This window comes from Sinohyriopsis cumingii, chromosome 16 (genome assembly GCF_028554795.1).
Source record: "Sinohyriopsis cumingii isolate HCF-2022 chromosome 16, ASM2855479v2, whole genome shotgun sequence".
NCBI classification, from domain to species: Eukaryota; Metazoa; Mollusca; class Bivalvia; order Unionida; family Unionidae; genus Sinohyriopsis; species Sinohyriopsis cumingii.
The window spans coordinates 90,906,810-90,929,158 of record NC_142976.1 but is presented as its reverse complement, the minus strand read 5'-3'; positions in this window follow the sequence as shown (position 1 = coordinate 90,929,158).

Below are 22,349 nucleotides of genomic sequence, written 5' to 3'. Positions count from 1 at the left end.
AACACATCTGGTCATGAGGGTTGTTAATTCGGACGAGACTCGTTTTGGTGTTGCGAAGGTCGTCCACCAATAACATCTTTTTGCGTCCTGTCCCTTGAGGAGGAGAGACGTGGGTCATGTCCAGTGTGGCTTTACCATCGGTGATGTCAAACTGATCATTAGATTGTTGTACGTGTTGAATCTTGTCCATGAGTTTGGAAGCAGTCAATTCTGCAGGGGTGCTAAACTCGATCCAAACAGGGGATTTCAAACCGTCGTGTTGTATGGAAAGTCTCAAGCGATCGTCTTCTTTGGGTTGACATTGTCGCTTGAGTGCAGTGAGCAAAGAATCCCACACCTCAGTGATGAACACTTCTGCTTTCTCTAACGGCACTTCAGCCTTGAAATCTTTAAACTTCACTGTGTATTTGTAAGCCGTGGTTCTAAATTTTCTAGAGGAGCGCTTTTCCGTCTCTCGAATGGAATAGTATTTTTCAGGGTTGAGTAAGGGTGGTGAACTTGGGTTAGAGGGTTCGGATTCTGGTTCACTCATGTCCTCTTCAAAATCACTGGCATGAATTTGTGCCAAGATTTCAGCCCTGGTACGAGGCGATAGATCACGTTTCTGCCTCTTACTTTCTTCTTCTTTCTTCTCGAATGAATGGGATCGTTTCATCTTGAAAGCAAAAAGTCAAATGACTCAAGTTCAAACACCATAAACTACTTTATAGTCATAGCGGACCAGCGTATATAAAAGGGTGTGTGTCTTGTCCTTTCACTATTCATTTCACTCTCAAGCCGAGCACAACGATGGAAGAGACTAACCAGATGGAACGTTTCGTCAGAGCTTTGCGAGGGGTCATTAGAAAATTCTCTTCAGACCAGCCTACGGACTACTCTCCTTCCTTTAGAGATAAAAGTCAAGATACTTGCTATATCTGTCAGAAGAAAGAGCATTGGTCTTCAGAGTGTCCAGACCGTCAGAAAAGAAAAAACAGGGGATAAAAAAGACAAAAGTCAAGATACCTGTTATTATTGTAAAGAAAAAGGACATTGGTCTCCAGATTGCCCAAAAAAGAAACAAGAGGAGTCAGAAGAAAAGAGGAATTCTTCAGAAGAAGAGAGGGATTCTTCAGAGGAAGAGAGGGATTCTTCTGAGGAAGAAAGAAGACAGGTGAAGAAAAAGAAACAGGAGAAAAAAAGAAGAAGGGAAGAAAGCGAGGAGGAAGAAGAAGAGGAAAAGAGTGTGACGGTGAAGAAATTCAAAAAACAGAGAGACTAAACAAGGAGAAAAGAAGAAATCAATGAACTTTTTATTAAAGTGTTGTGTTGTGAATTGTGAATTGGATTGTAAAAAAATGGAGAAAAGAATAAATGAATGATATAAGGTAAGTGTCTTTGAGTTGTGATTTTAAAATAAGAAGCTACACTCACGCACTCATACACAGACACGTACTATAAGGGTAAAATGGGTGGGTTTTTTTTGAGTTATTGGCAAATTGAAATTGTATTTCTTTTCGAGAAATGTGGGTGGCCCTGAAAAGGGCCTTTTTTCTTTATGGTGAAGGGGTGAGTTTAAGCAATCAACTTTAACTGCCTTAAGCCTTTGCCACGGCCAAGGCCTACTTCTGGACTGCGTAATGATGATAATGATTGGGTTGAAATCACTAAGGGTGGTACGGTAGGCTTAGTCACAGGGTTGACGTGTTTAGCTCGGGAAGGTCGTATTCTCTTCGGTCGTAATAAAGAAGTCTGATACATTTGTTTCAGACTTCTTAACTCCGCTAAAATGTCCAACAGTACCGTGACCGTTTGATTTTCACCCTCTTGTTTCTTTGCTGCTACTTCTTCTTGCTGTTGTTTTTTTCTTACCACTTCTTCTTGCTGCTGTTGCTGTAGGAGAAAAACTTGTTCGGCTTCCTTTTGTCGTTGTATAAATTTCTCCAATTCTTCTTTCTGTCTCTGTCTAAAATTCTCCACTTGCGGTAATGAAGAAGGTAACGAAGGTTCCGGAACAAATTCTTGCGAGGAGAGAAAATCCACAAAATCCCAATTCACCTCTTCTGAAAGTAAGTCCGGGTTCCCTTGGGCGGTCTCCCCTGCTGGTGCACCCCACTGGATCGTTTTCTGAGTTTCCGTCATGTTGAATCACTATCGCATAGATTGACTGCACACAAGCGCTAGCGAATCTATATTGACTACGTAACGTCACAGACTGCTCTCTTCGGATTGGATGCGGGCTGACTGAATTCTGTAACGCGTGTTCGGATTGGTGAATTAACTCAATCCGTTTCAATCCTTTCTGTCCCTATAAATAAGCGCAGTTCACTGCATTGATTCACCTATTCTCGGAGCCTCAACATGTGGACCGACGTTGAATCTTCAACCCTTGTGTCAACAATGATGTTCAGGACGGACATGCTCATGTATGTCCGATCCAAGTGGACCGTTGTCCACAGGACCAACAGCAGTCTGTGGATAAGAAGAGTCTATATAGAGAGACAAGGTTGCCTCAAGAGGACTCTGATGTATGGCCCTGCTGTAAGACGAAGTTTGAGGAAAAGAAGATGTCGCAAATGCCCTTTATGTTAAGGGCATATTAACATAAACCAAAGGCCCTTTTCAGGGCCAGCCATATTTCTCGAAAAGAGATAACCTTTCCATTGCCTACCCCTTTTTTTAAAAAAATTTTTTAAAATTAAAAAAAAATCCCATGTTAAATTCCCCTTGTACGTAGAGTGACCCACGATTTATTGCCATGTTAAATTCCCCTTGTACGTAGAGTGACCCACGATTCATTGCCATGTTAAATTCCCCTTGTACGTAGAGTGACCCACGATTTTTTGCCATGTTAAATTTCCATTGTACGTAGAGTGACCCAGGGGTCCCTGTAATGCTAATTCCCATTGTACGTAGGGTGCCCCCTTTCACTACTGATATGTTTAAGCAATTTTTCCATTTTTTTCTGTCTCGTTAGGAAAGGATAAAGGTACTTTTCTGAACGGTGGCCAAATGGATCATATATGGGTATTAATACAATTATTATTGAAAGGGTCTTCAAGCCAAAACTGAACACCTTTAGATATTAGAGGAAATTAAAATAGACAGTAAAAGAGAATAAGCAGTAACCCCTTCATTTCTTCGTTCCACAGGAGGCGCTCTTTATGACCGGACGGCTGGTGCCAGAGTGGATGATTGAATACATGACTGACCGAGCGACTTTGGATTAACGTCGTTTCCGACCATGTTGTCATCTAGCACGTTGTAGGTCCAACACTGTGGGCTTCTTAAATTGTCCTACTTTATGGAATGGCAGCCACTACTCGGTACACATTTATATATGGACTGGATGTTGCTTAATTAAAAAGTGTGCTTCCTGCGCACGAATTAATTTCTCCCAGACGATGGTAGGTAACCAGGTCTCCACCCAATGAACTACATTTTCTCAGAGAGTACCTCTAGCTGATTTTGAATTAAATATTGCTGTTCGATGAAATGCTATTCACCTGACGACACCCAGTCGACCGTGTATTAATTACTGCAGTGGTCTTAGATTTTTCTTTGTGTGTTTCACACTGCAGGAACAAATCGTGTCTGGGCGAGGGAAAGGAGGAAAGTGCCAAGCCGGAGTCATTCATCGCGTACAGGAACTTTTCGAAAACGCCAAAGGAGTAATCTATTTCGGGTTATTCACTACTGCAAATGATGTCCTAGCCATATTTCCGATTAGAGTCACGCTGTGTAAGTAGTGAATGGGGTCACCCTGGCGAAAATGGGACTTCCATGTTAAAAAGTGCCGCGGAACTCTAGCAACAAAGGGAAATTTAACATGGTTGGGCCTGTCTAGCGACAAGGGAAATTTAACAAAGCGAATGTATAGTAATAATAATGCATTGGACTTGTCTAGCGACATGGGGACTTAGAGAGGGTGGACGTCGCTGTACTGGAACAGGGGAACCAATGTTAACAATGTTGCAAGGGGTGACCTTAATCGTATGGAATAGTGTTGCACGGGGCTAACCTGAATATGTGCTACTCTAGGGAGAAACACATTAGAGACATAGACATAAAGACATTGTGAGAGACATAGAAGTAGTGAATAGGGATACCGTAGGGTCTATGGGACTTATCATTAAAAACACCCCTGGGACGATATAGGGTCTATGTAAATTTAACATGGAGAAAACCCCTGGGACGATATAGGGTCTATGGGAATTAGTATTACAGACCTTCCTGGGACTGTATAGGGTCTATCTAAATTTAGCATTAACACCCTGGGTCTGTATAGGGTCTATGTAAATTTAACATGGACAAAAAACCCCTGGGACTGTATATGGTCTATGTAAAATTTAAACAGGGAGGGGTCTCTATATTTTTAAAAATAAAAAAAAAATAAAAAATGGGGTAGGCAATTGAAAGTAGATCTCTTTTATAGAGATGGAGTGGCCCTGGAAAGGGCCTTTGGGTTTCTTCTTCTTCTTCTTCTAACTCCTCAACTTCTTTATCCATCCTCTTATTTTTTCCATCATTCCTTTCTTCTTCTTTTTTTCATTTTCCGGTATCCAGTCCGGGTGACCCATGGCTCGGAACTTCTGTTGGATTTTCATCCAGTTAGCGTTCAGTTTCTCTAGTTCTTCCTTTTTCTTTCTATTTTCTTCTTCTTTTCTATCTTTTGCCCACCTGTCCCTTATTTTCTGCACTTCTTCATCTATCACCTTTCTCATCTTTTCTTCCCCTTTCTTCAATTGTTCAACACTCCTTTTGACAAAGGGCCACTCTGACCTTTTTTCTATCTCTTCCAAAAAACTTCTTGCTTCTTCTACCTTCTCCATGGCCTCTTTTATTGTCCCCACTCTGACATAAGGGGAATTTATCAGTCCTCTCAATCTCTTCATTTCTTCTTCAATTAATCCCTCTATCATCTCCCTGGCTACTTTTAGTTCGTTCACGTAGTGCAGACTTGTTCTTAACCTCCAATCTCTTTCAATCCTTTCAACTCCATATTCACCATCCACCATCCAAAAATAAACATGCCTTAAATCATTAAACAGTTGGGACACTTCCATCATCGTTTTTTTATTCCTTAGAATGGTGCGAACGACGAACTTTGTGGGTTCTTATAGTCAAAGTGCGGACGTGAAGGAAAACATCCCCCTAAAACAAAAATGATATTACCTAGATTAGCACTTAAAACGCGCGGACGTGAAGGAAAACATCCCCTACTTTTCTCATCTCATATTATATACTATCCACATACTTGAAGCAGCAATAAACAAACCCCAAATCTACTATCCACACAAACCAACTTAAGCTCATACAAAACCCAATAATCTACTATCTCCACAAACTTACGTGAGCGCTTACAAACACAAACACACACACACACACACACACACACACACACAAATAAAAAAGTTAGTGTTTATATTCACACTACTCTACTCTACTATTGGCAAATCGATTACTATTTCTTTTCTAGAGTATTGGGTAGCTCTGAAAAGGGCTGTTTGTTTTGATCTCCAGAGTAGTAAGAGGGGTAGGATTAGCCTCAATGGGAATTAGCATTACAAACACCTTGGGTCCGATTAGCCTCAAGGGAAATTTAACATGGAGAAAAATCGTGGGTCGGATTAGCCTCAAGGGAAATTAACATGGAGAAAATTGTGGGTCAGTGTAGCCTCAAGGGAAATTTAACATGAAGAAAAATCTTGGGTCTGATTAGCGTCAAGGGAAATTAACATGGGATTTTTTTTTTTTTAAAAAAAGGGGTAGGCAATGGAAAGGCTATCTCTTTTCGAGATATATGGCTGGCCCTGAAAAGGGCCTTTGGGTTTTCTTCTTCTTCTAATTTCTTCTTTTCCTCCACCAACTTCTTATTTTATCTCCAACACTCTTTCTCTACTTTTTTTTCTCCTCCTCTTCTTTCTTCTCTTCCTCCTCTTCTTTCTTCCTCTTCTCATTTTCTTCTTCTTTTTCAATTTTTTCGTTCCATGTTCTTATTCTTATCTTTTCCTCTTCATCCTCCTTCTCCTGCTTTATTTCCTTCATCACACCACTAATCTTGTCCTTTGCTTTTCTTAAGTTGTTAATTTCCATCTTTACACGATGGGGACTATAGGAATAATGGTCTTCAACGAGTCTTATTAGCATCTGTTCCATTATTCCTAAGTTGTCTAAAACGTCTTGTAAGGTTTGTATTTTGTCCATTTGGTTTGACGCCATCTTCTTTTTATTCTTTGCAGAATGGTTTGAACAACTAACACTGTGGGTTCTTATAGTGAAAGCGCGAACGTGAAGGAAAACATCCCCTAAAAACATAAAATTGATCTTACCTAGATCATGACCCAACAACGCGCGGACGTGAAGGAAAACATCCCCCTACTTTCTCATTTCATATAATAAAACCCTAACTATACTCTTCACATACGCTAAGAAACCCATAATCTACTATTCACACAAACATACCTGAGCTCTTACAAACACAAACACACAAACACACAAACACATACCCTCACATTTTTTTAATAAAGAGTTAGTGTTTATTTTCACACTACTCTACCTACACACATTGGCAAATCGATCGTTATTTCTTTTCTAGAGTATTGGGTAGCCCTGAAAAGGGCTGTTTTTTTTGGAACTTAAGAGGCACCTGGCTAATGGTGGCACCTTCCAGGTCTTGCGCCGCATACACATCTTGCCCCCCAGTTACTTTTTACCTTTTGGGGGGAGAGAGCAGAGGCAGGATATGTTGCTTCAGAATCCCAATTTTCGCTCTCTGGGATTCTGAAATTTTTTCTTCTTCTCTCCTTTTCCTCCTCTTCTTTGTATCTTCTCTCCTCCTCTTTGTATCTTCTTTCCTCTTCTTCTTTATATCTTCTCTCCTCCTCTTCTTTATTTCTTCTTTCCTCCTCCTCTCTTATCCATCCCTCCTCCACAATGGCTTCCGCGGCCAGTTCATTTAATATGCGCCTGGCATATTCCAGATGCACATGAAGTTCCAACAGTTTCTCCAGTCTCGTGTTCATTTTTGGTGTTGATCAATCAACAAGGGTAGCTAGACTGCCCAGCGAGTTTCAATTTATAGTGAAAGCGCGGACGTGATGGAAAACATCCCCCTAATAACATAAAATTCATCTTACCTAGATCATGACCAAAAAAAAAAACAACAACGCGCGGACCTAAAAGAAACACTCACTCACTTTTTTATGCTACCCATCACTATTGTAAAATTTTTTATAAATCACTTCAATAGACTATCCACATACGCAAGGCAATCCAATCTAACCCCAAATATACACCTCAAACAGCCCAAAAAAACAAACATCATTTTAATCTACTATCCACACCAACCTACTTTATCACTTACAAACACACAAACACACAAACACATACCCTCACATTTTTTTAATAAAGAGTTAGTGTTTATTTTCACACTACTCTACCTACACACATTGGCAAAATTGATCGTTATTTCTTTTCTAGAGTATTGGGTAGCTCTGAAAAGGGCTGATATTTTTTTGGTTTGCTATGGCATTCTTTTTTAGTTTCTAAGAATGCGATGTCCTCTGAGGATAGACTTTCTGGCGATAGGTCTGCTTCTTCGGAAAGAGAAGAAGAACTCTTTGGTGTCGATACGACAATCGACAAAGCCTCTGTCAGGTTCAGGTTGCTGCTGTTGTTGTTGTTGCTGTTGTTGCTGCTGTTGCTGCTGTCTCTGAAGTCTGTACTTCTCTGTCCATTCTTCTTTTTCCCTGTTCATTTCTTCTCTGAAGAGCTCTTCTATCAGGTCTTCGGTGATTTTTAATATTCTCACATTCTCTATTTCTTCTGGCTTCGGTATCAGACTGTGTCTGACCCTATGCAAATTCACGTAGGCTTCGTTGAGCTTAGCTAGTTTGGAGCACATCTTCGTAGGAGGATGAGTCGACAATGGATGGTTAGACTGGAAACAACCCCGGTTCTTAAAGTCAAAGCGCGGACGTGAAGGAAAACATCCCCCACACGGTTTTCGAGCCGCAACGTTCATGAGAGGGATAGTAAGAAATGAAAGAGCATCAATCCAACATTCTTCTAGCTAAACAAAAGACAAAGACATTTTTTCAAAACACAACATTTTTTATTCAAAAATCACTTAACACTAAACAACAACTCTAACATTTTTTTAACAATAATCCAACACTATAACATCAAACAATTTTTTTCAAATCACCAACATTTTTTCTCAATAGACAATCTACTTTGAACAGGGCTGACAACGTTGTGAATGAAATTGTGATTTCCGCTGTTGGAAATCATTAGGCCATTGATGGACACTACGTTTCCTAGCTTGAGACAAAAGATAAGCATAATGGTCACAAAACCATCGATCTACTTTCACATCGTTTCTAGCAGAAGAACGAGGATCGAAATGAGTCACTAAATGTTCTAAGGAATAGCCCAGGCTGCGATGATGCAGAACATACACACAGTACTGTCCACACACCAAGGAATCTGTGCCTTGTAATTTCACATTATTGAATCGGGTGGTTTGAGCATTTCTTTTCATAAAGTCGATGATATCGTCTTCCAAAGGGGGCAATCCGTACGAATCGAAATATTCCACACATCCTGGGAGATGACTGTCGTCCGTGTTGATCACGTAAGCTTGATGGTCTTTAGGTTTGCGATGAGGGAGTTCATCTTTAGCACAGACGACAGGATTCCAAGAAGACGTATACGAACTGTGGTTCAAAAGGTAATAAAGTTCCCAGGTATCCATTGTTTTGTGTTTTTTTCTTCTTCTTCTTCACAGGTAATAATAAGTCGTCAATTCGATCCTGACTTTTTGCTTGAAAATGTCTGACGAATAAACGGTTATTCGTTCTGTTTCCTCACTCTGATTCAGGAGAGCTTCGATACGATGGATCTCTTGAGTGGTTAATGGTGGACAAGAATGTTCACGCAAGTCTTTATACCACTGGTGCAACACGTCTTTGTTCGAGATGAGACTCCAAGCTTCGTCCAGATATTCGTCCAATTTTTCTTCTTGACTCAACATCAGGCATTTATCGTGTTGAATTTGACTGGGATGATCGTTTTGACATCCATAGCAATTTTTCTTGATCAATTCCGTCATTTTGTCGACCAAGTGTTTCGCAAAACAGCAGACTAAATGGGCTTCTTGTTCTGGCCATCTTGACTTCATTATGATATCTTCTTCGTCTTTGTCTTGAGATTCTTCTCCTTCCACGGTCTCCTCACATTTCATCTCCAAAGTTTCTCCACTAGGTAAAGAGGGATAACAATCTTCCATAACTTCTAGTAATCTAGAATGACTTCTCTCAAACTGTTGATTTCTATGGTATTATCGAATTCTGCATACAGGATGACGTTCACTGTCTCTGGCAGAGGATTTGCAAACTGAAGTTCCACACGAATCTGGCCTGATTTTATAGGGTGGAAATGTCCCTCGTCGCTGCCTTGGTCTGGAGTGAAATCGAAAGCCCACAAAGCATAGCCTCCGTCATAATCGTCGTAATACCGTGACTGGTGTTGGTTCCTAACTGGCCGGTGGCTTCGTACAGGGACAAGTACGATCTCAAGTAATTCTTCTTCTCAAAGTCAGGTTCGAAAGGTCGGGTACACAAGATCTTGCCATCGCGACTGACTTCGATTTTCTTCACCTTGAAGTGTTGAAAGTGGAAAGGATTTTCACCGAAGGTTCCGTTGAAGGCTGAATTCTCGACCATACCAAGGATTAAACGTTTTTGTAACTGTCCTTGAAACAGATGATCTTCGATCATGGAATGATGTCCAACGGGAATGGTGAACGTTTTCACTTCCACACGTCGTATGGGATACTTGGCGGTCGTTCTGCTCAACGTTTGATTGATGTCGTTTCCCACTTTGGGTAACACTTCCACGCGTCGTACGTAGAGTTTGGCCTCCATGATTTGGCTTTTGGGATTGCCACCACTAGTAGCATCATTATCAGCCAACAGATGGAAAGCGGCACTGCTCCGATTCAGTCTCAGGCGAACATTGACACCGTTCAGCAAACATTTCTCTTGCAACCACATGTCCAAATGCAAACGATCCATCAGTTCTAAACTCTGTTCATCTTTGATTCTGTTTCTTCGTTCTACAAATCCCTCATTGGTGGTTGTTTTTGCTTTGGGGTCAGGTTCAAGACCTGTTTCATTAAATTCGCCCGCTTCGTCAGGTTGCCACAGCACACAGGCATTGAGATGAGTATCCTTGGCATCTATTCCGTACGTCAAGAGATTTTCCAGGTAGGCACGGTAAGGGTAAGTATCCATGCTGCTGCTAACCAGTTTGTTATTCAAGTACAAGTCCACTGAGCTGAACAAGGAATGCATGAAATTGTTGACGGCAGCTACTTTCTCTTCGCCGCTTATAGATTTTCCTTCCTTATCTAGAACCTTGACTTTCAAGTACAAGTAACTGCTATTCAGATCGATGTAATCTTCGGGCTGTCCCTTGATTTCGAACTCGATGGGAGCGGAATCGATCAATGAGGAGATGGGGTTAAATTCCACCCACTGGAATTCTTGCATCGTCATCATGGTGGGGGGCATGGCAAACAGATCCAGTTCCGTCTTGGAACAAGCGCAAGACTCTCGGTGCATCATTTTTTTTTTTGTTGCTGTGTCTCAATAATCGAAAACGTCTAAGTCTCGAACGGTTCTTCTTTTCTTAGCCTTTCTCGCTTGAAGTCTAGTGAAAGGGTGTTTTCTTCGTCGTCTCTTTCTACCTTGTCCTTGCTGAATGCCTGACTCGGTAGCGTGCAGGGCATTTATAGGTGTGTCTCGTCGGCCTAAAATGTCTTTGCCCGTTTGCAGCAAGACATTTGCCCTGCCCTCATGAAGGCTTCTTTAGGGTTTTGTTTGTCGATGATGACATTTTGGAGAAATTCTTTGCCTTGTGTCAGTGCCGCATCTTTCAAGGCGTGCAATCCGCGTGTCACCATCGGTTTCAACACCGGGGCCACCGAACGAAAGGCTGATTTTAACATGTCTCCTAAACCGTGTCCTCGCTGTCGAGCCACCCCTCGGTACACTGGATACATGACTTACTTACGAGTCGTGAGAGAACCGTTTTCGAAAATGGAGTTTCACCGTGACTTTTCCTTTGGTGAATGAAATATTTTGTCCCAAATCTCCTTTTATAGTAATGTTGACCGTGTCCAAATACGACTTGCTGACAGGCAAATAGTGAGGATGGACAAATTCGCGGTGGACGTGGTAAGTGTTTCCACCTTCCTCGTCAGCGTTTGCGGCAGAATCCACTTTGAAAGGAATGACACGCAGTAACGGTACGGAGGTGTGTCCCACCACGTTGTATTCCACCACATCGGAATACACGAACATCAAATTCAGTCCTTGGTTCAGTTCTACCGGGGTACGAAAATACTGGCCAAAAGACTCGTTGCTGTAAATGACTGATAATTCCTTTTTTTGTTGTTCTACTTTCTTCCTCATCTCCATGTCACCGCCCAACATGTCAAACAATTCATCATAAAAATAGAAACCCATGATTTTAGACCCCTCAGGAAATTTCATCAGGAAGCGACGAGCTGTTTTGTGGTATTCCAGGGTGACACTTTTCTTGGCATTCTTTAAAGCTTCCCCAAACACGCCATTAAACCTGGTGGCTATGGTGTTGACCAAATGTTGACCACTAAAATAATAGCCTGGGAGAATGGACAAGTGATAGATGGTGTACTTTTGAGTTTTTGTGGGAGGGGTTTTCTTGTCATATTGGCTATGGGTATCCATCCACTGTTGTATTTGATCGTCATAAACTTCCACATCAAATTTATTTTGATTGGCAACGACATTGAGGACTTGGGTCGGGTGAATCATTTCTACCAAAGCCACTTCCCAATGGGATTCGTGATCTAAGGGGATGGCTTGAGGTAATCTGGCCGTGTATTGGGAAACACCTCCATGGAACTGTCACTGGGTAAAGTTAAGTAAAATTGGTTTTGGTGACTCATAATTCCAGAGTTCTGTGGCTGTCCGAGGGGATATTACTGGACGTCAGAGGCGTGTCTCCGCCCAAAATGGGGTTCTGGTTGTGGTTGTTGTTGGAGTGGTGACTGGCACTGGCACTGGACACAAGGTTCCCGTTCGAGGAGAATTTCAGGGAGGGATTAGGAAGCAGGTAACCGATGCAACTGCTCAATAAAATGGTCCACAATTGTTTGTCTCCTTGTTGCAAACTCAAATTGGCGATGGCTGCCCCGATGACACAATACACCACGAAGATTTGGCAGAAAAAGACGATTTGCGTTTTAGGCACACGTTCTCCGCACCACACCCACAAGGGTTGTTTTTGTAAATCTTGCACAGAAGAACTAGGGGAAGAAGCAGTGGTCGACGTAGCTGCGTCTGCTGTGTGAAAGGGCATGATGGTCACTTCTTCTTTTTATAGTCGATGACGTGCGAAGCGTCGATCCAAGAATCGAAACTGGGTGGATATCCTTTCCAACGTACTTTGACTTCTTTGACACGTCGTTTGCCCACTTTACGGGTTCTGCGTTCGAGAATGCTTTCGATGTCGTACACGTCGTCTTCTTTTTTGGTGACACGTTGTAACTCGGGCAAATAAAACGTTCCTTTGAGTACTTCTCCGTTCATGTCTTCCAATTTATAGACGGTAGGATGACGGCCATGCACTCGTCCAGTGACGCGAAACAATTCGGTCGTCCAGTTAGGTAAGTAACCTTTGTCGAAAGTGCGTTTGGTTTTGCCAATGCGCACCCAATCTCCTACGGCCAACTCTCCACTTTCCTTGGGGACAGCCCTCGTCGGGGACGTACCAAACAGACGCTCAAACACCAACACTTCGTTGTCGGGTGTCACGTCTTGCGGAGCACGTCCGATGCTTCGATGGTAAGATTGGTTGTACGCTTGCACCAGGTGCGGTAAGATGTCGATGTACTTCAGAGTGTGGTGATGCGTAAAATATTTCCACATGCATTCTTTCAAAGTGCGTTGAAAACGTTCCACGATGCTGGCTTTGGTTTCAGGATTCTCGGTGGTAAAAAAATGAATGTCACGTTTCTTTAATTCTTTTTGGAAAGCTTGGTTCAGAAATTCGGTGCCTTTGTCCGTTTGCCATCGAAGAGGGTGACGACCGCTTTGTTTCAACACCCGTTGCAGGGCTCGCACTAACTCGCTGCTCGATTTGGAAGTCAAGGGCACGACCCAAGCAAATTTGGAAAAAACGTCGATGACACAAAACAAATATTTGTAACCACGATTGTAGCTGGCCAAATGAGAGACATCGGCTAAATCGGCTTGCCATTGATGATCGATGCCTTCCACTCGGGTGCGACTTCTGGCAAACTTGCGTCGAATGGGTTTGTGTAAAGTGTAGGTAGCTTGTTCTTGTAACCATCGTTGCACTTGAGGTAAACGGAGACTTTTCAGTCGCGTTTTGGCAGCACGATACAATTTTTGAACTCCTGCGTAACCTGCAGGATGGGAGGGATCGTAGTAAATGCTGGCTAAGACTTTTTCCATTTTTTTTGTGTTGGTTGGTGTGTTAATAAGACACCCACTCTTGGAGGATGCTACTCTTTTTCTCTTGGGGTATTTTCTTGGATTGCAAGGCTTTGCGTGTGCGGCCGGCAATAGGTGTCGAAGAGGAGGAGGAGGATGTCTGAGCGGGGGATATCGGTTCTTGTTTCACTTCTGTCTTCACTTCTGTCTTCACTTTCTTTTTCTCTTGTGAGGAAGAAGGGGTGGCCATCATCTTTTTAATCCATCCAATTCTGGAGGTAGGTGGTGTTGTTAACTTGCGTACTTTTTCTGGTGGAGTTTGAAACCCTTCCTCTTCTTCTCCTTTTTCTGTCTTGGTCACGGGTACTGGTGGTACTGGTACTGGTACTGGTACTGGTGATGGTGCTGGACTTTTCATCAAGGTCTTAAAATCTTTTAGAGTGGGTAAAGCTGTTTCGTCTAAAGCTTTCTGGTGAAAGAGTTGCAGTCTTTGCAAGAGTTGACCGTACTTTTGCGATTTTTCTGTTTCGGACAAATCTTGGCGATCCATCAAGGATTGCAATTCGTGTTGTAACTGGGACATCTCGCTCAAATTGGGATTGGGAGGTAAATGCGGGGTGCGTTGTTCTTGCCACCGATGGTATTCCATCCATCGTTTGTAAGGCACTAAAGCTAGTTTTCGTCCTTCCATGGGATGCCAAGGGTCGAGTCTGAGATCTTGGGACTCCAGAGGTCCTTTTTATCTTGCTCCCATCAGTCCTCTCAACACGGTTCCCAAGACTCCTTTTCAGTAAGGGACCTAGCAAGAGGGGTAAAATTCCTCCACGTTGGACCAACAACTTCTTGTTTTGTCCGATGGGGATTTTCTTTTGAACCATTTGACGCAGAACGTGACGATGTTTGCCTAAGCATTGTTTCTGGTGTTTGGACAAAGGGATCGTGCCTTTCAATACGTTCAAACAACATTCGCACACGGTATCGATGACCTCTTTGGAGGCCGTTTGAATGAGTTTTTTTCGTAGGGGTGGAGAAGCTTTGGACAGGACGGATAACAGGTCCCCATGTTTGGCTAAACGTGGTGGCAGTCCTTTCCTTTTCTTTCCTTGGGGTTTTCTGGAGGGTGACATCTTTGAGTCTTTAGGAGCACCTAAAAACACTGATACCCTACTCGGTCACAGGCCTTTTTTATACTGGAACGCGTCGCCATTGATTGTCTTTACGTCGTATCAGTTTGAGGACAGGCATGACACGTCGTGCAGGGGTACGTAACGGACTAAATCGAGCCAGTTCTTGCTTGGACAAATCCAGTAAACTTTGTAACATGCCCGATCTTTCATGGACTTTGATTTTGGGAGAAGGTACTTTGTGTGCAGCAGCCACTGCCGCTAAATTGGAAGGTCCTGCCACTGGGGAAGTTCTTTTGGGGGTCATCAACGGAGAAGTTCTTGGTGTGATCAACGTCTCCAAGTACTCTTCAGTTCCTGGTGACATCAACGGAGAAGTGCACAAACGTGAGGCTGCCGGAGACGCAGTCACCGCTGTGGCAGGTCGTGGTTTGCGAGTGTAAGGTTGTGTCCTGGCCGAAGTGCCTCTCTTGCGACTAGTTTTCTTCTGTGGACTTTTCTTTTTCTGGGGACTTTTTCTCTGTTTCTTTTTCTGGGGGCTTCTTTTCTTTTTCCGGGGTGGTGGTGGTGGTGTCTGGTAAGAGGAGGGTCCTGCCACTGGAGAAGTTATTCTTCTTGGAGACCTGGTCTTTTTCTTTTTCTTCTTGGGGCTTCGTTGGACTTTTGTCTTGGGGAGAACTTTGGGGGCATTAGGATCCCATCTTAAGAGTGAGCGAATGATGACCCCTCCTAGAGTACCGCTCCCTCCAGGTTTCAAAATGATTTGTTTTTTGGTTTGAGTATCGATGCGGGGATCGGCCAGTTGGACCAAAGCGACTTTGTTTCGATCGAAAAAGCGTTGGGTTTGATGAGGAATCTGAATGATTCCTTGGAGTAATTGACGTGCCTTCACCGTGACTTCTTTGAGACTAGCTTCTAAGACACGAGCTCGTGTTTGTGGATCTTTTTCTCGACTGATGCCATACAAGGCACGAATCAATTTGACGGGAAGATGCGACTGAAGGGACGTCATGTTCACACTGTGTGAGACAGACGAAAAAGGGTCTGAGGTTTTTATAGATTTTTTTCATGGGGAGTGAAATGAAGTCGAGGACGGAGACGTGTACAGGACAGGCCCTCCGTCTTGGCACCAGTGGTGAAACAAGTGGGTACGAAATCGCAAATCCTCGGGAGTCGTAGGTTTCAAATCGACGAGTAAATAGGCGTGTGGCGTTTGAGTGGCATCGTCGTACGCCTGAGTCAGCCAAGGCATTCCTAACTGTTTGGCTAAGACTTGCACTTGCGATTTATCTCGAGGGCTTTTAAACAAGACCACGTAATGCGCATTGAGACTGATGGTGCGATGGGCTTTACTTTGTTGAAACAAATTTTGGGTGATGTAAACGACACTGGCATTACGGTGATGCCCTTTGCGCGTGTACCACAATTTAATTTCTTCTTCGTCTTCTCCTAACATGTCGTCGAAAATGACCAAATGGGTTTGACGGGAGTCAGAGACGATGCCGTCGTCTTCTTTATGAATGCCTTCCACAAACACGATGGAATCTCCTTGACTTTCTCGCAAGAGACTGTACGCCGATTGCCACTCTTTGTAACACCACACGATCCGTTGAGGGGGCCGATCGATCAAATGATGTTTATGTTCGATCAAACGTTTGACGAATTCGGTTTTGCCAGAACCGCTAGGTCCAGCAATGAGCATGTTAAAGGGATGGCGAAGATACAAAGCCTCCCAACTGGCACGATCTAAGTGTTCGTCGATGACTTTGACAGTAGAGGAAGAGGGAGCAGAGACAGTAGAGGTAGCCATGGTGTGAGAAATGTCACTTGTGACACGAAAACAAACAAGACAAGAGTTTATATACTTTTTCAGAACACGTTTATTGAATGTTTTTTTTTTTTTCAAACATGAATACGAAAGACAAAAATACATAAAAGTCAAAGGCTTAAGTACAACGATAAAAGGCACATGATAACGATGAACGTGGAATAAACACAAGTGTCTGTACAACAATCACATGTTTTGGGTAATGTTCTAACCAGTTCTATAGTAGGGGGTAAGGTCACACAAGTGTCCTCCCGAAAGGGTCTTTCAGGCCTGTCCACGACAGTCCTGTCCTGAGTGACGGGTTCTTCTGGCACCGTCACTAACACGGGTTGAAAAGTAACTTTTTTCCTTGAACAACTCTCGTGCATACTGGGCCACTTCTTGGGTCCAAGCCTCAAAATCCCATTCTTTCCAGGCACGGACATCTGTCCAATGGGGATGTAAGTCACAAGCTACACACACATCGTCATACACGTCTTGGGTAGCTAAAAGTTGACGAATCTTTTTTTCCTGTTGAGGTCGAGAAGTATCCAGATGAAAACGTAAGGCTTTGAGCAAAAGGAGTTTTTCGTGACCATTTAAGGCCATGGAGGTGGTAAGTACTGATCGTAAAGAGTCCACAAAGAATCGGCTGGTAAACGAAATCCCAGAAAACAAGTCACTAAGACACACACCACTTGTCGTCCCAAATTGAATGGATACAGTTGTTGTAATAATTGATGGTAATGATCCACGGTTTGAATATGGTCATTGAGTTCCTTCCACGGAATCTGTTGGATGACATGTGACATAAACCGTGGCATGGCAGCCTGTTTTTATATTATCTTTTTTTTGGATGCAATACACGTACTTTCTAGCCAGAGATCTTCGTTCTCCAGTAGGGAATCTAAATCTTGCATACTGTAACCGAAACGTCAGAGTTCGTTTAGAAGTTTCCTCTTCCGCTAAGCAGATTCCACGTAACAAATGTTGGTAATCCTTTACCTTGTCTTCCTCAATGTATTGCTGTAGGTGAATCTCGAAGTAACCATAATTATGAACATGTCGATCATTAGCGACCTCAAAGTTTTGAACAATGTCTGACCATTGAAAGAATTTCTGACGAATCAGTTCTCTTATACCATTCAGGTACCAGTGGTTAAAGATCTGGTGACGTAACGGATGCAATTGTTCTTTACGTTTCACTTGTATTTTCACCAGCTCTCGGTAAATCCTTTCTCTCAACTCCTCAGGCAAGCCCAAAATGTTCTCTTGTAAAGTATCCATAAGTATATACACTGTTTTTGGAATCGTTGGGTGGTGGCCAATAGCCTCGTTTAACTTTGTGCCTAATGTAATATCCACTCATAATCAGTCTTCTTGTACTTTGGAACATAGCATAATTTAAAAACGGATGAATCACTTTGAGTTTGCGTTTCACTTGTATTTTCATCAGCTCTCGGTAAATCCTTTCTCTCAACTCCACAGGCAAAGCACGAATGTTCTCTAGCAAAGTATCCATGAATAGGTCATACTAAATCCTCTTTGGTCTGACACAAGAAATGTACTCTTTGCACAAACATGGTTTCACTTCAGTGTCGAATTTAAATCGTTGAGTCACTAATCTACACATTACAATTCGTTCAGAAGTTTCCTCTTTCACTAAGTTGACATTGTGTTCAAGATGTTGGTAATTCGTTAACTCTTCCTCTGGAATTCGATGCAGTACGTTTACAATGATGTAACTACAATCGTCCATACCAAACCAATCCTTTTTAAAACTAGAGGATCGTTGATCAATGTCTGTCCGATGGAACACTTTCAATTGAATCAATCCTTGTATAGCCTTCAGGTACCAGTGGTTCAAACACCGGTGACGTAACGGATGCAATTGTTCTTTACGTTTCACTTGTATTTTGACCAGTTCTCGATAAATGCGTTCTCTCAACTCCACAGGCAAAGCACGAATGTTCTCTTGTAAAGTATCCATGAACAGATTATTATGGTAAGAAGTTACTTCAATGTCTCGGTCCCACTAAGGGTAAGTAATGACAATTCGGTGACCATCGAGCATGTTCTACGTAGGCCGAATCTTGCGGTTCCCAGTGGTGAAGTGACACACCGCAACTGAAGCACTTGACTTTATCTCCTTCGCCCAAGTAGAAAAATCCGGCTCTGGCTAATTCTTCGGGGGTCGGTCCTCCCAGATACTTTGGCCATTTTCCTTTGAACGATTGAAGACGATTTTCAAAGTCGCAGTATTCCGACAAACGCACAGGAAACGAATATTCGTCTTTCACAGGTTCGTTTCGATGAGGGTTGAGTGACATGGGCAGGAGTTTGTTCAGGGCTGGATGACATCCGTAGGGGGGTAGACGTGAAGGTGAACATTCCCCTTTAAAACGAAACCCAGTAAAATGTCCAAGAGGACGAGCGGCATCGCTTTCGCATCCCACAGGTTTGACACGCACAGCATCACTTTCCATGATAGGGGTAGGGACACTAAAGTTCCCATGATGCTTTACGGCATCGCTCAGGTCACAAGGTACAGCATCGTATCCATCGCAAGGCTCACAATCGCACTCATCTGCAAACTCCGTTACGCAATTACAATGGTAACCACATGGACAATCGCAGTTTCCTTCTGGACATTTTCCGTCGCAATGCATGGGTCTTATCCATCCAATATTAGTCACACTAGAGGAAGATACAACTTTTTTACAATCCCCAAACTGGAACGAGGCCTCTTTCAAAGTAATCATCTTGTTCGCTCGGTCTTGGTAGTCACAATGAACTATCGATCTTGCCTAGGGTTCCTTTTTTATATACAGACCAATACCGACGTGACCGTACAGCAACGTAAAGTGATTGGGAAGTCGCACTCGCTTCTGGTACACGATTTGATAGACTTTTTCCAAGGGTCGACTGACGATGTGGTGAGTGGGTAAACGTACAATCTTGTTCGGTTGATAGGTGGTCACTTTAAAGTTTCCATCCTCTCCCGATTGCAAGGCTTCTTTCAATACCCCAAAGTTGACCACTCGACTGGTACGATGATTCAGAGTCAGTCCTTTCACTTTGCACGTCGTGTGCACTTCTCCTTGTTTGTCCCGGTATTCGTAGCCGTAATTTTTGGAACCACCACTGACGAAACTTAGAATCTTGTCGTCGGGATGCTCGTCTGTCCAGGCTCCTAAACGGTCTCCTTCGATGTCAGGGTGCTGTTGAATCGGGTGATGGATGTAAATACAACTGTCCGTGTCAAAGTATAGGACGCGTTCCCCTAACAGTTCTAAAGCTTCGTACAATTTTAAGCGAGCATGGGCTGTCACGTAAGCCGCAATGATGACATTTCCAAAAGGGTCCTCTTGTACAAAGTCCAGATCTTCTTCGTAATTGACCAAGATCAAATCCTCACGAACGACGTCCACGTGTTTCATGTATTTGGTTTTGTCGTGAATCATTTGGAAGTAGCGGGAAGGTTCTGTCAAATATTCCGTCTTGGGTAAACACGGTCGTTGTGCCATTTTACCCCACAAGCAATTTAACATCACTTTGGCAAACGATCGCCTGCCTTCGTTTTTCTCGATGTGGTCTAAAGTGATGCCTTCTTGTTCGTAGTATTTCTCTTTCAATTGTATTTGGTCTTCGGGAGTGTGACACCAGGACGGATAGCCGCTGGCTTCTTGTTTCAGTTTCAAAAAGGCATCCACGTAGTCGGCGAAAATGCCTTTCTGAGTAGGGTCACCCTTGCGGAACTGTTGTGTCTTGGGAAAGTGGCAAATTTCGTACACTTCTAACAGTTGGTATCCCATGTCCAGAGCTTTGAACAATTCTACGCTGACCCAGGTTCCCGTCAAGGCCCGTTCTTCCTGGCTGTGATGGCAAGGTTGGTCCTGGTTGCACGTTTCGGCACAAGTACGGCACAAGGGAAACATCAGTTTGCCTTGACAATGGTGAGGTAAGACGGGATGGTATAGGTTCGTGGGAGGCAAAACTTTACACTTGATCAAGCCTTCGTATTGTCGAATGTTTTTCAGGTCGATGTGTTCCGTCAGCAATTGCGGGTGCCTTACAGGAAAGCGACAATATTTGCACACGTAGGGATACAGCGAACACACGTCCAAGTATTTGATTTCTTCTCCTTTCTCTTCGTCGGATTGGTACAGCAAACAGGTGGCATTGGTCCTTCCTCCGTACAAACTATCCCTCGGGTTCAGCGGGTCCATCAGCTTGTAACTTTCCACGGCACGTGTAAACTCGGGATCGATTTTCAAACGGTGATCGTATTCGTGTTCCCACATTTCCACCACTTGGTATCCTTGCTGTTCTAACTTCAAGCGTCGCTGACAAGTGTCCTGGTACAGGTCTTCCATGGTCCGTTGTAAAAACTGATTTTTAGTGTCACGGTCAGGGTAACAGACGGGACATCCGTGAAATAAGCAACCGTTAAACTCGTACACGATCTTGGGGTTTTCTAAGTCCCAGCCATCGACCGAATACGTTCCGATGGTCCTTTCGCCCCCTCCGTTGCGGGCATGCTGAATCCACTTGTCTTCCTTGTCGCACAAGTAATGTAACCAACGTAGGGCTTTGACCGAGTATTGACGTTTGACATAGTGGGTCGTTTGAGGACTGATGACAGCCACGGTCTTTTCAGGCATGAATCGTTGGCGGTACACTAAGGAACACGCTTTGGCAATGGTGCAAGCTTCTTTCAAAGGATCGACCCCTCCGTGTTCCATGAACAGTTCTCGAAATTTTCCACAGCAACGCCGTAAAATGTCCACGTCGGAACGACAATACTTTAGCATTTCTTCCTGAAAGTCGAAAGGGTCCGAGACGTGAGCCTGGTACCAAGCGTAGAAAGCTTCTCGTTGTTCGGTACGCATGTTGTCGGGGTCGTAATAGTGAGCCTCTGGTAAATGGGGTAGAACGGCGTGTTGATTGGCTTCCGTATTGAAAAAGTGTGGAAAGTACCCTCTAGCCATTTCTGTCATTCCAAACGTTTTAGGCATTCGACTTAGTCAAAGGCATGGCCAAATAGCTCATCGAATCTTTAAACTGTACTTGTCCCACTTGCATGAAAATGATTTTGGCTCCGTTCAAAGTCACTTTAGGACGCTTGGTGCCTTGTTCCGTATAGTACCTCAAAAGAAACTGTCCATCGTATCCGGAGAAATTGTGAGCCATCACTGTGGCATGACGATGACAATCTCGGTAACGTTCGATGTCCTCTTGGCTCCACGTCTTGTCGACGGGGTCTAAGACCCATTGGGCAAAATCGGCTAACGTGTTCGGTCCTCGAAAGACTTTTTCACGCCCTCCGGGAATTTTGCTGCAGTGAGGGCAATAACTGAAGATAGGTTCTTGAATGCACTTCTCGCACGCTCGATGAGCCACGCAGAAATTAGGAATGTGAATGCCAGTCTCTTGCATGCATTCGAAATCAAAAAAGATGAAATTGCCTTTCTTCTTGTGACCGTCCTCTTTCTCTGGTGGGGGTTGGTATTTTTGCACGTAACATTGCTGTTCCAAGTCCACGATGTGGTGACAAATGTGACATTTTTTGTTTCCTGAACATACGTGTGCCTTGACACTATTGGTACGTATGCCTTGTCCACACGCGGGGCACAATCTCAGCAGTTGACAAGCGCATTTCTTCTGTGAACCTTGCGTCTTCAAATGTTGTTGGTAACAGGTAGGGCTGACAAACGTGCGCAAACAAGTTGAACAAGGCACTGGTTCTTCGCTCAGACAGGGTGGAGAGGCCAAACATCCTCGGCATTTCGATCCACAATGTTTGTGTTGCTCTCGATTATTATAACCACGGTCACATTTCTCACAATAATAAACATATCCCAGGAATCCAGTGATACTGGTAATGGTATCGAAATGTTCATCGTGATAATAGACATGAATGTATTTTCC